General features: G+C 45.5%; 2 protein-coding genes across 3 annotated transcripts in view; both read left to right on the plus strand.

Moving 5' to 3' along the window:
• Positions 1 to 4,612: 4,612 nt before the first annotated feature.
• PAQR8 (progestin and adipoQ receptor family member 8) overlaps positions 4,613 to 12,267 on the plus strand; it is a 34,838-nt gene continuing 27,183 nt past the window's right edge. The window contains exons 1-2 of one of the 2 annotated variants that reach the window (XM_081140856.1): positions 4,670 to 4,744; positions 10,195 to 10,215. The gene's annotated coding sequence lies outside the window, so the exon portion shown is untranslated. Of the gene's footprint in view, positions 4,745 to 10,194; positions 10,216 to 12,267 lie in introns of both variants that reach the window. The other variant, XM_081140855.1, reaches the window with a different exon arrangement.
• Positions 4,690 to 12,267, plus strand: part of EFHC1 (EF-hand domain containing 1) — a 99,748-nt gene continuing 92,170 nt past the window's right edge. Inside the window, exon 1 of the mRNA XM_081140851.1 lies at positions 4,690 to 4,744. The gene's annotated coding sequence lies outside the window, so the exon portion shown is untranslated. The remainder of the gene's footprint in view (positions 4,745 to 12,267) is intronic.

Consider the following 12,267-nt stretch of genomic DNA (forward strand, 5'->3'; position numbering starts at 1 on the left):
CGGAAAGAATCTTACCTGCCTAAAGGAATCCAGCTAGAAAAATCTGCTTAAAGAAGGGAGATATTGCCTTAGCAAGATGTTTGTTGGACTCCCCTCTGTGCCCCATTGTTTCCGGGTGGCCAGACAATTTGTTTACCAAATGTTTGCTCTTTCTCATCTATTTTCCCTTTGAAGTCCAGACCCCTGCCTCCCTCCCTTAGTCCAGAAGGGCATATAAACCTTAAATGCCCTATTTATCCTGGGATCCCGTATTCTTAGGAAACCCCTGTATGTACATAAAAATAAATTTGGTTATTTTATCCTGTTAGTCTATCTCATGTTAATTTGATTATTAGACAGGCAGAAGAACTTAGAAGGGTAGAAGGAAAATTATTTTTCCTCCCCACACCAACCTGGGCCCCTACACGTGGCTCTCCTTCTCTAGTCCTAAATCTGAAAAATCTCCCTCCAAAATCTTCCTTTAGAACACAGTCCAGATTGGAAGTTCAATTTTTCTGAATTTTTCTATGCTCAGGCATTGACCTACCCCCCCCCAGGACATAATGACTAAGAATCAGGAGCAAAGTGAAAGAAATAAATTGTCAAGACCTTTGAAGGGGGGAGGGGGGGCAAGGACCATTTATTGAGGCTTTTTAGTTTCAAATTTCTGCTGAAAAAATAAGGAAAGGCATCATATTTTAATATCCACATTTTTATTTGCTGTTAAATTGCTAGGACGCAATTGTATACTATATTTCCTAGATTTAGGTCTTGTTTAGGAACAAACGTTAAGCTTAATACTTTATGTGTTACATGTTTTTGGAACTGAGAAATTCATGTAATTTTGTTAATAATATAAAGGGTTCCTGGTTGGTCATTTTATCATTCACCTTTACAGTTTGCCATCTGAAATTCTTCAATCAGAAACTCGGTACCTCAGAGAGTGGGAGAGCAGATGTAAGGCTGTGCAACGTCGCACGTGCCCAGGTTTGCTGAAGGCCCAGGAGCAATTTCTGCATTTTGTCTCTCTTGTCTATGTGTGTTAATTGGTTTGCTCCCTGAATTGTCAATTAATTATTATTATTAAGAAATAAAATGGAAAAAATTAAGAAGGAATGAACCACTCCAGATGGAATCAAATTAGCTTTTAATGAACCTTTACCATTTCACCATTAAATGAGATCACATAGACATACAACACAGGAAAGCCATTATTCTTATTTTGATTTTTAATCTGATTCAGCCACAGCTCATTAGCTTTGTCTGGGTGAAATTAGTGTCATAGTTGCTTTCCAAATTGGCCAGCTGGCAGGGGGTCTAAGTAGATAAGCTAAGTCTGGATGGCTATCTTGTGATGAAATGTTAAGGAATGGAGAGATTTGGTTTAAGGGTTAGAAATATAAATCTTCAGTATTCTCCAAATTCCTCCCATGCAGCCTGCAGGGATAGTACATCTTTTCTTCAAGTAGACATCACTGGAACAAGGCTCCTAAAAGCAACCACTTCCAGGAAGCCAGTACCTTTTCACCCACGTTTATCAAGCTCTCCTTATGTGATAGGCACAATGCTTAATGTGCATTATTTTCTTTAATCCCAGAAATAACTATGTGAAGTGGGTATGATTATTATTTCCATTTTACAGATAAGGAGCCTGAAGCACAGACAGGTAAGTAACTTACGAAAGCTCTAAGTGGTGGTACTGGGGGCTCGGACTCAGAATGATCTGACTTCCAAGTCCACAGTGCAAAGTCCTCTCCTTTTCTCTTCCAAGAAGGTGAAGAATGGCCCTCAGTCTTTCTGTAAGATGTAAAAAAGAAACAAATAGCTAGGGCTTTTAAACAACTGTTTCTTGTATGAGTTTTCACCAGTCGGTCTTCTTTTAGGATAGACCAGTATAAACCAGAATACCAAGATGTTTCAGGAAAATGGTTGAACTACCTCACACTGCCATTTCTCCATGTTACAGTCAGGCTAACAGTTCCCATCCATTCCTTCTTCACCTAAAATGTATGAAGTTGAGTGATATGATGCCATCACATGCACCTTGAGCTTCGTGAAAAAAAGATGCTACATAAACACACAGCAGAGCCCCGGCTGGGTGGCTCAGTTGGTAGAGGGTCGTCCCTTACACCAAAAAAAGGTTGTGGGTTTGATCCCTGGTCAGGGCACATACTTAGGTTGCAGGTTTGGTCCCCAGTCAGGGTACGTACAGGAGGCAACCGATCAATATCTCTTTCACATCAAAGTCTCTCTGTCTTTCTCTCTCTCTCTCTCTCCCCCGCTTTCCTCTCTCTCTCAAATCAATAAACATACCATCATATGAGGATAAAAAACAAACATGCAGCAGAAGTGATAGAAAAACAGTATCAGTGTGGTATGTATACAACATAAATGGATCATATTATTTTGTTAGAGTTTGAAACAAATATAGCTCCTGAATGTTACAGGTCTAGTTTTTAATCATGTTTCTATTGCCCCGTGTCTGTGGCTTCCGAGGGCAATCTGAAAGGGAAATACGTCTGATAGAATATTGATTGGATTAGCATATAGCATTCTCCTCTTAGAGGAAATATTGCAACATCCAAGATCTTGCCTGTTTCCAGCTTTTGGAAAAACCACAGGTCAAAATTGTGTTGCCAATTGAGAGTGTTTCATGGAGGGAAGTTGCCTGTGAATTTCCAGATACTAAAGGCCATCCTGACTGTCCTTTAAGAAAGATCCAAGAGCCTTTTATTATGATTCAAAAATATTATGGTCACTTTAGGACTCTTTTTTTCCAGAGTCACCAAAATATCATTTGTACTGCCCAAACTGAAGTGGGCCATCACTTCAGAGTGGAATATGGAAGAAGCTAGTGTGAGATCCAAGTAGTTTTAAAAAGCAGGAGGGATGTGAATGTACTTAACACTACTGAACTGGACGTTTAAGAAATGGTTAAGGGAGTAAATTTAATATTCTGCATATTTATCACAATTTAAAATATTTTTTTAAGTTAGGATGGTAAAAATTTATGTTATGTGTATTTTACCATGCTTAAAAAAAAAAAAATCATGAAGGATGAGAAACTGCCACTCTTATCTAGGTGGCTGTGGACAGCACCTCTCCTCCACAGGTAAAAATGCCTAACATCCATTTCACCTTCACACCTGCCCTTAGATGGAGTTTCGGCACAAAGGAACATTTATCATTTTCTTACTGAGATACAGAAAAAGTATTCAAAGACTTGATCTTCTTTTAAAACAAGAGAACCCTTCTCCACACTCCAGCCAGAGGAACTCTCAGGGAGAAAAAAACCCTGAGTAATCAACATGTATTTCACAAATTTATCAGCTCACACCCAACAGCTCACTTCAGTTGGATTGCGCCTGTGGTTGGAACCTCATATTTGATGACCTGTAATTTTGTTTCTAGAGCGGCAGAGAGAGAGAAAGAAAAGGGACATTTCACTTCCCCTCAGTCAGCAATGTTGTATAATTATGATCTCTGGCTAGGAAATAAATGCTTGTTAATAGTGGTGGCTCCAGATTTTGTGAATACAGGGGGCAGGGGGAGGTGGGGTTCACTGACATCTTGGGATGGAGAGGGCAAACCTTTCAAAGGCCCACCGGGCCATTTCCACCAGGACCTATATGTGTGAAAAGAGCAGTGGCCCTGAAGACCAGGCACTTGACTCTTAGTAAAATAACCCCCACTGGATAACCTACTCCCTTTGCTACGTGATGTTTTGCTGAAGCTAAATAAAATAATGAATTTTCAAATGTTTTGAAAAGTGAAAATTTTCAAAAATTTTCAAACACCTGTACAAATTCGAGGTGCCGTTAGGCATGTCACTGATGCAGGCTGGTGTAATGGAAAAGTGCCAGGTTATCGACAGACCAGAAACAGGCCTGATTGTCTCGGAAACATAATGAAATGAATTAAATGATCCTCTTAACAGCAGCACCGATGTTGGCCATCTTCCCAGGATCTGATCCGTTTCTCTTAGTCCAGATCACGAAGACCGCTTCTTTAGTACCAAAGACCATTTGATTTGTTCATTGACGCTCCTACCGCTTATGTGAATGTTTCTCACGGTAAAGTAGACCGCGGGTGGGGAGCACGCCCGGGACCAGAGGCCGAGTTCCCTCTTCCTCCCTGCTGCGCGCGTGTGCAGGTCGCTGCTATGTAAGGGCCGGCCGGGGTGCTGTGGAATGAGAACGCAGGGGCTCGGGCGTGGGTTCCCAGCGTGTCAGTGTGAGGGGGATGTTCCTGCGATTCCTAAGTCACGGGAGAGCCCTTCGCGAAAGCGTGTGCGCGCGTTTCAAGGGCTCTCCCGGGCGTGTTACAACAGGCTGCACGGCCCTGCACGTGCGGATGCCAGTGCGGGCGCGGCCAGGGTTTGAAGCAGGCTTGAGACCCATGCTGAAGTTTGCTGTGTGTCCCCCCTCTTGAAAGACGTGGCCGAGCCCCCCGGGTGGGTTCTTGGAAAAACCTGGACAGCGGTGGACGAATCCCTTTTTCTCCCAGCGCGCAAGGGGACTGCGTGGGTCTGAGCCCCGGGTGGAAGGAAGAGGCGTCAGCGAACTTCCTCCGCCGCTGGACGCCGCGGAGGGGGCGCCGGGCTGCGCGCCCCGCCCCCGGGCCCGGAGGGGCGGAGCCGGGGTGCGCCCGCCCCCCGCCGTCCCCTTTTCCTGGCCGCTCCCCAGCGCGCCGCGGGCCGGGGTCACAGCCGCGCGAGCGAAGCTGGCAGCCGGGAGCCGAGCGCGCCCAGCCGCGGGCCCCGACGGTGAGTCCCGGGGCGGGAGGCGCGGGGCGGGGCGGGGCGGGCCGGGGGTCAGGAGCGAGTTCTTAGGGAGCCCCGGGGCACGAGCACGCGGGGCGGGGGTGTCAGGGACGCGACGTAGCGGAGCGCAGAGGGGCGTTCGCAATCGCGATGTTGAGGAACCCGCGCGCGGGGCGCAGTGTCAGTGCCCCTAGGTTGGGGGCTCCCAGACCCTCCCACCCCAACCCCAAGGGCGAGAGGGCGGGGCAGGATCGCGACGGTGGGAAGGCTCGGAGCCCGAACCTGGAGAGCTGAGGGGTCACGACCGCGACCAGGGGGATCTCCGGTGCGGGAATCTGGGGGGCGGAACCGGGGGTGCCCTGTCGGCATTCTCGGGGCGCCCTCCGCTGGGCAGAGAACAGAAGCCCCGGGAGGGGAGTGCGGAGGAGAGGAAACCCGAGGCGGGCGGGGCAGGAGGGGGTGCCCGAGGGAGGGGATCCCCAGAAAGGATAGGGTGGGGCGAGGCGGGAGGGGGTGCCCGAGGAAGGGGATCCCCAGAAAGGATAGGGTGGGGCGAGGCTGTGGCTTCTGCAGGAGGGTGGGCGCGGGAAGCGCAGCTGTGCGGGAGCCTGGGCGCGGCAGGTTACGGCCGGAGCACCCGGGCTCGGAGGGCAGAGCGCCCGGCGGGGGACCCGAGGTGGCCGGGCGGGCGGTGGGGTCGAGATTCGGGGGCTGTCTCTCCCAAGGGAACGCAGCCCCCTGGGTGCAGTGGGGTCATGGACACCCAAGAGGGCAGTCACTCGAGGGAGCAAGACCGCGCAACCCCAGACCGGGCAGGTGGGGAGCTTGCACCCCGCAAGCTCCGGAAGTGTTGGCAGCTTGAGCGGGGAGCCTGGGGCGGGGACCACCCCCCTGACCTGGAGGGGACCTGAAGGCGCTGGGGTCCCTCAGCCACCGACTGACAAGGGGCAGACCCAGAAGGGCTCTTTGTTGCACCCTGTGCTGCTGAACTGGGTTAGAAGTGATTTGAGACAGGGACCAGATGAGAGGAGTCTGGGTTTGAAAGAACAGTTACGGGGTGAGATTTCAGAGGGACTGGGAAGATCTACCGTGTGTGCGCCTTGGGCGTAACTCATAATAAGGGCCTGTGTAATTTTTTTTACCCACATATGCTACTTGCTCCCCACTCTCCTGTACTCTGTGAGAGGCTGTTTCTGAGTAAAACCTGGAGGAAAATCAGCAATGTACACACACATAGACACACACATGCACCGCCCACAAATGCACTGCATTCCTCAGCCAAGTAAACACCTGGAGTATTTGGATTGCTTGTGCTCATGGGGGCTCCCTTGCTGAAGTTAGTAGGAAGTTATCTACTTGGAAGGTGCACTTCCTTTGCCCTCTTAAGATGTGCACAGTCTGTGCCCATTCCTGAGGTGTCCAGGTCTGTTGGCAGGAAGCCAGGTTGCTTGGGCCCTCAGTGGATGGCTATCCCAGTGTGTGTCTATAGATAAACAAACGGCACAAATGACCAGCGTATTATCTGTTTGTTTGTTCTCTGTTGTTTGTCTTCGGTGCCATCTTCCTTTCTGTATGATTAGTAGTTTATTTGGTATAACAGCTAATTCAGGAAGACCCAAGGTTCTATTATGTGGATTTCTCTACTGAAAGGTTCCTAGGCTTTGTGGGAGCCGGGGGAAAAAGACGCCCCCCACTCCTGTCCTGGTTATAGATCCATCTTCTGACACGCACTGAGATTTGAGCTTCTTGGGAGCATCCAGGACTATGTTGGCAACTGGCATTTGTTGGGCCCCAATTTTTTTCTTCTTCATGTAAAGGAAATCTCTTCAGTAACTATTCAAGTTAACAGGAAAATGATCTATGCTTTTTTACAAGCATCATTTCAGGACAAGCTTTTTTTTCATTAAGGGGGTGGTCAGAACCTTGCCCCAAATCTGCATTATCATTATTGCCGCAGAATATTTATTCACTTGGACATAAAGCCGGCTGATTCTTCCAATTCTTTATCCAAATGTTAAAAGAAATATGCCAGCACTTGTACATTCAAGTGAGTAGTTCTCCCCTTCAAAAGCCTCGTCTTGGCAAGCTGTGTGCTAATTCTGGGGATGCTGTCATTGCTGAGAATAATTTGGGAGCTCGTGCTTTGGCACTGCCTTCAGAGTTTGCAACACATTTAACTGAATTGCCTCCTGGTGCCAAACCTTCCTCAGTTGGGAAAGAGCCAAAGACCATGTGGGGCCAGCTGTGGCCTCTGAGGTGGGGAGCCGAGGTCGTAATAGGAAGTATGCCCATTAATGTAATGAGAGTCCTCTTGAAGGACTGGCGGTTCCAAGACGGGCATCCAGTAAAGGCATGTATATGTGTTTAGGATTGAAAGTAATCGAAGTGCAACCTTCCTTTGGGTGTTTATGCTCTAGTATGTGTGTAAAAGAATTGGGCCTATTGCCCAGCGAGTGTGGCTCAGTGGTTGAGAGTCGATCTATGTATGACCCAGGAGGTCAGGGATCCATTCTGGTCAGGGCACATGCCTGGGTTGCAGGCCGATCCTCAGTAGGGGGCATGCAGGAGGCAGCCGATCAATGACTCTCTCATCATTGATGTTTCTCTCTCTCCCTCTCCCGTCTTCTCTGAAATAAAAAAAATATACATATATATATGTATTTTAAATGGGCCTATCGCCTTATTGTTGTACTTTATGGCCTATCGAGCTGGAGAAAATAAACCTTTTTTTTCCCTTGGGGGTACCCATCACCAGGCCCTTTTCATCACTGCATTTTTACAGAAAACAAAAGCTTTGTTTTCTCACACAAAAAAGGTACCCAGAAAGTCACTTAACCGATGTGTGTAGTTAATGCCTGGTACTTGAGATTTTATGTGAAAGGATCTAAATAGAAGCAAGGGAATGAGAATGGTTTCTGAAAATCCATTTCAGTCTTGGGATTCCATGGCACACAGTGAGAAAAACTGACCTACCATCTCCCTTTCCTTCCACTGTTTTCCTAAATCCCCAGCTTTTTTTTTTTCAGTTTCTGTAACCTAAAGCTTTATACAGTCATTGTTTGAATCTTGATCTGGCTGTGATCTTGGGCAAGTTATTACATGTTTTTTGGCCTCAGTTTTCTTACCTTAAGATGCTGAGTATGTACCTCATGGGGCTGGAATGAATATTTCATTCCATCTTATGCATGTAGAACACTGAGTTCAGTGCCTGGCACACAGGTGCTTCATAGAGTCCAGCTACTTTTGTTATTAATATTGCTTATTGATAGTTATATTAAAATTTCTCTGAAGCCATGTGCAGGCTTATCATTTCCCGGGTAACGCTGTTCCCTCCAGCTGGGCTTTGCAAATGGATATGTGAATAAGAACATTTTGTTTTTACTCTCTTGGCCTCCTAGGAGTTTTTAAAGGGTGACCTTAAAAGCAACTGTAGCTAGCTACTTTATTTTTAATTCAGATGTTTGTAAAAACAAGCATTCCTGTTTTAATTGTGTATTAGGTATACTGGTTAGTGAAAATCTGGAGGAAAAAAGCGTAAAAGCTTCTCCTAGAATTTTTTTTCCTTGAGCCAATAAAATATTACTCCAATGAAATAGCTACAGTTCTCTTGGCCTGTATTGAAAGGGATGATTCTGGTGAACATTTGTTCCAGTTCAAGTTGAGTTTTGCTCTGCTTTATTTTTTCAATGACAGGGAAGGATAATCTGGCACTGAGCTCTCAGCTGTCCCATAAATATCGCCATTAATTTTTTTCAGAATATGAATTTTATTAAAATATATAAGGTGTCCCCAAAAATGTATACACACACTTTGAATAATTATAAAGGCAGTGTTTATTAAAATACATTTCATTTTCAAAATTGAGTTTTCAGCTGTTAAACTATGTGTACATTTTTTGGGAAACCCTATATACGTAAATCAGGAAGATACAAACTGTGGGAACATAATTTTGATTTTGTTTTCATCATATGGTTAAGGGTTGCTATGACAGAGATGTTCCACGAAGTATTCAACATTTAGTGAGAGTTCTCTGTGTTTTAGGCAGTATGTGCAGGAGAAATAGAGATGTACAAGAAACAGATTTCGTTTTCCAAAAGTCACATACTGTGCTCTCGTGGGACTAAGCATTAGCAAATGTGTTTTTCTCCCAGTGGCTTGTGGGCCAAAGATTAAATGGACCTCACTCATGTTCTTTTCTCTCAATTTCTTGGAGAAGGCTAATTATATAGATCTCTTTATAGTGGTCATCATTTTGAGGTGGATTAACTCTTTCAGGATTAAATCCTGCCATGCACTCAAATGCCATGAAAGGAGATAATGGCTGTAAAAGTACTTGGTGAGTTGCAAACTGATAGGATAGAATGATATTACTGTGTGATATTACTGTTGCACTTATAAAGTACCAAGAAACAGTACAGCATGGTAAGTTAGACTATAACCATGGTTCTTAATGTGGAGGAGGAGTGATTTTGCCCCCCACCACCAGAGGACAGTTGCCAATGTCTGGAGACATGTTTTATTGTCACAGCTGGAGGGGGGAAAGGATGTTACTGGCATCTTATGGGTAGAGGCTAAGGATCTTCTGATGCACAGGGCAATCCTTTACAACAAAGGATTATCCAATCAATCCCAAATGTCAATAGTGCTGAGAAACCCTAGACTAGAGCATGGGATCTAGAGTAGGGATCAACCTGCATTAGCATCGTAGCACCACCAGTTATTACATGCACAACCCTGGGTGAGTTCCTTAAACCTGAGAATCTATACAGTGCATATTCTGAACAGATATTGTGGAATTAAACGAGGTACTTAGCACACAAAAGGCATACAGTCAATGGTAACTCTTGGTGTTATTATGTTTGGTTAGTAAATCCAGGGACTATGTGCCTCACACAGACCCAGCTTTGTTTTGTTTTTTAACCAATTGTGTACAGAAACAATACAGGTTGCTTGATCCCATCCATGTGTCCAAGAAAAGGGCAGGGACATAGACTGACAGCCTCCAGCATTTGTGGTACCTTCTGTATTCTGGCCCAGGTTCTGCCCTGGTTCTGTAGGCTGCAGATCACTCCAACCAGGTAAACAGGACAGTCCCTCAGACCTCTCCTCTGTAGAGCAAAGATGAACTGAAGATGGAGGAGCTTTGTTTCATCTGGGCTACACCCCAGGTGTGAAGCCCCCTTCGACTGAACTTATCACCACCCTCTACTGAAACCCCTGTCTGTGCATGGTCGGAGCAGGCAAGGCGATCTGACAGTTTCCCTTTACTTTCCCTTAGCCCCTCCTGCTCAAACATAAAGTTTTTGTAGGGGCCCTTCTCTCTTTGCAGAGTCCTCCAAATCCGTTCCAGATTTTGCTGTGCAGGGAGTTACCCAGCCATCTGGGAGGAGAAAGGGGGCCTCCCATAACGCCCAGGCTCCACTTTGATCTTCTTTCCTTTCTCTGTTTTCCAGGAGCACACTGAAGCCACATGAGTAAGTAATCCACTCACAGTTACCAGTAGAGCTTCAGCAGGGTGGGAGTGGGGCGGCATCCCCAGGAGCAGAGAGTGTTTAGCAGACAGGGATGTAAGTAATTTACCCCGTGGTGTTGTAGCTGTAAGCTAGATGGAAACCACTGGTTCTGTGGTGCTCAGTCCTGGCTGTGCAATAGAGTCATCTGGGGCTGTCTAAGAATTGCCCAGTCCCCACTCCAAACCACTGATTCAGAATCTTGGTGGGTAGGGCTGGGGCATCAGATTTTGTTGTTGTTGTTCTTTGAAAGTCTTCAATTTTGTTAAACCTTTGTTCGTCTTTAAAGTAAAAAGTTAAAATAAAAAATAATAATTATGTGGGTTACATAGAGGTGAAATGGAGTATCCTGGAAAGAGAAGAATTAGATACAAGTAGTTTAAACAAAACTATCAGTAGTATTTTGCTAATTGCCTTTTAAATGTTAATAATATCTACCTCGAAAAGGGACACTGCTTTCATTACCAAAGTCAACATTCATGCTTCTCAGATTATTCTGATGCCCAGTAAGAGTTGACGGTCAGGACTATGCCTTGTGAGATGAATGACCTGCATTTAAAAAGAAAAAAAAAGAGAAATTAAAAATATCAAAGTAACAGTATTATTTTGTTAAGCTTTTGTTTTAGTGATCAATGTATGCCTGTTTGCAATGTAAAATATGTTTCTTCTAATGGGTTACGGTAAAAAGAAGTCAGAAAGCCCGGCCGGGCGTGGCTCAGCGGTTGAGCGTTGACCTGGGATCCAGGCGATCGGGGTTTGATTCCCGGTCAGGGCACATGCCCGGGTTGTGGGCTCGATCAATGACTCTCTCATCATTGATGTTTCTGTCTCTGTCTCTCCCTCTCCTGTCCTTTCTCTGAAATCAATAAAGATATATTTAAAAAAAAAAAAAGTCAGAAAAACATTGTTTTAGAGCCTTAGATGTATTTAATGAATATTGACAAATTTACCTCTTGGGATATTTCTATGCGGGCATCTGCAATACAACTTCTGCATCTATCCTGTGAGGCGTAGAGAGGAGGGAGCATCATACTGATTTTTTTACAGATGAATGGAACTTGGAGTTGAAGAGGGTAAGAAGTTTGTCCAAGTCACATTGAGAAAATGTCAAAAACATGGACCCAAACCCAGGGCTTCTGACTAGTGCCACAGGGCTCTGTCCACAGACCCTGTGTAAAGGAACTGCAAGTAGACTATGAGTCTGGCTTGAAACTGCAAAAATAATTACTGATGGACCACTTACTAGTGTCAGGAAATATATTTATATTACCTCACTTAACTCTCAGAACAGCTCAAAGATATTACTGTTGTTAGCCCCTTTTCACAGATGAGGAAACTGAGGTGCAGAGAGGTTGTGACTCACCCAAGGAGCAGAGTTCTGACAGCAAGGCCACATTCTGTATTTGTGCTCTCTGCTGCCCCAGTACTAGTTTGTTGGCATTTCTCTAAATTCTAGACTCCTGTCTCTAGGGACAGTTTAAATACCAGGGAAATGGCCCTGTGTCTTAGTCAACTCAGGCTGCCATAACACCACCACAGACTGGGTACCTTGAACAACAGAAATTTATTTCCCACAGTTCTGGAGGTTGGGAAATACAAGATAAAGGTGCCAGTAGGTTTAGGTCCTGGGAGGGCCCTCTTCCTGGTTTATAGACAGCCACTTTCTTTTTTTTCTTTCCTTCTAAAAGAATTACTTAATTTATTGATTTAGAGAAAGAGAGAAACATTGATTTGTTCCACTTATTTATGCATCCATTGGTTGTTTCTTGTCTGTGCCTTGATTGGGAATTGAAACCGAAACCTTGGTGTATGGGGACAACACTCTAGCCAACTGAGCTACCCAGTCAGGGCCAAGGGCCACCTTCTTGCTGTGTCCTCATGTGGCAGAGAGACAAAGAGACAGACATTGGGCACTGAGTGAAGGCCCTAGAGGGCAAAGAAGTTAGCTCTCTGTCCCTTTTTTCCTACTGTACGCATCCTGGGGCCCCACCCTAATGACCTCATCGAAACTTAATT

This window comes from Miniopterus schreibersii (genome assembly GCF_964146895.1).
Source record: "Miniopterus schreibersii genome assembly, chromosome: 6".
In the NCBI taxonomy this organism is placed as follows: Eukaryota; Metazoa; Chordata; class Mammalia; order Chiroptera; family Miniopteridae; genus Miniopterus; species Miniopterus schreibersii.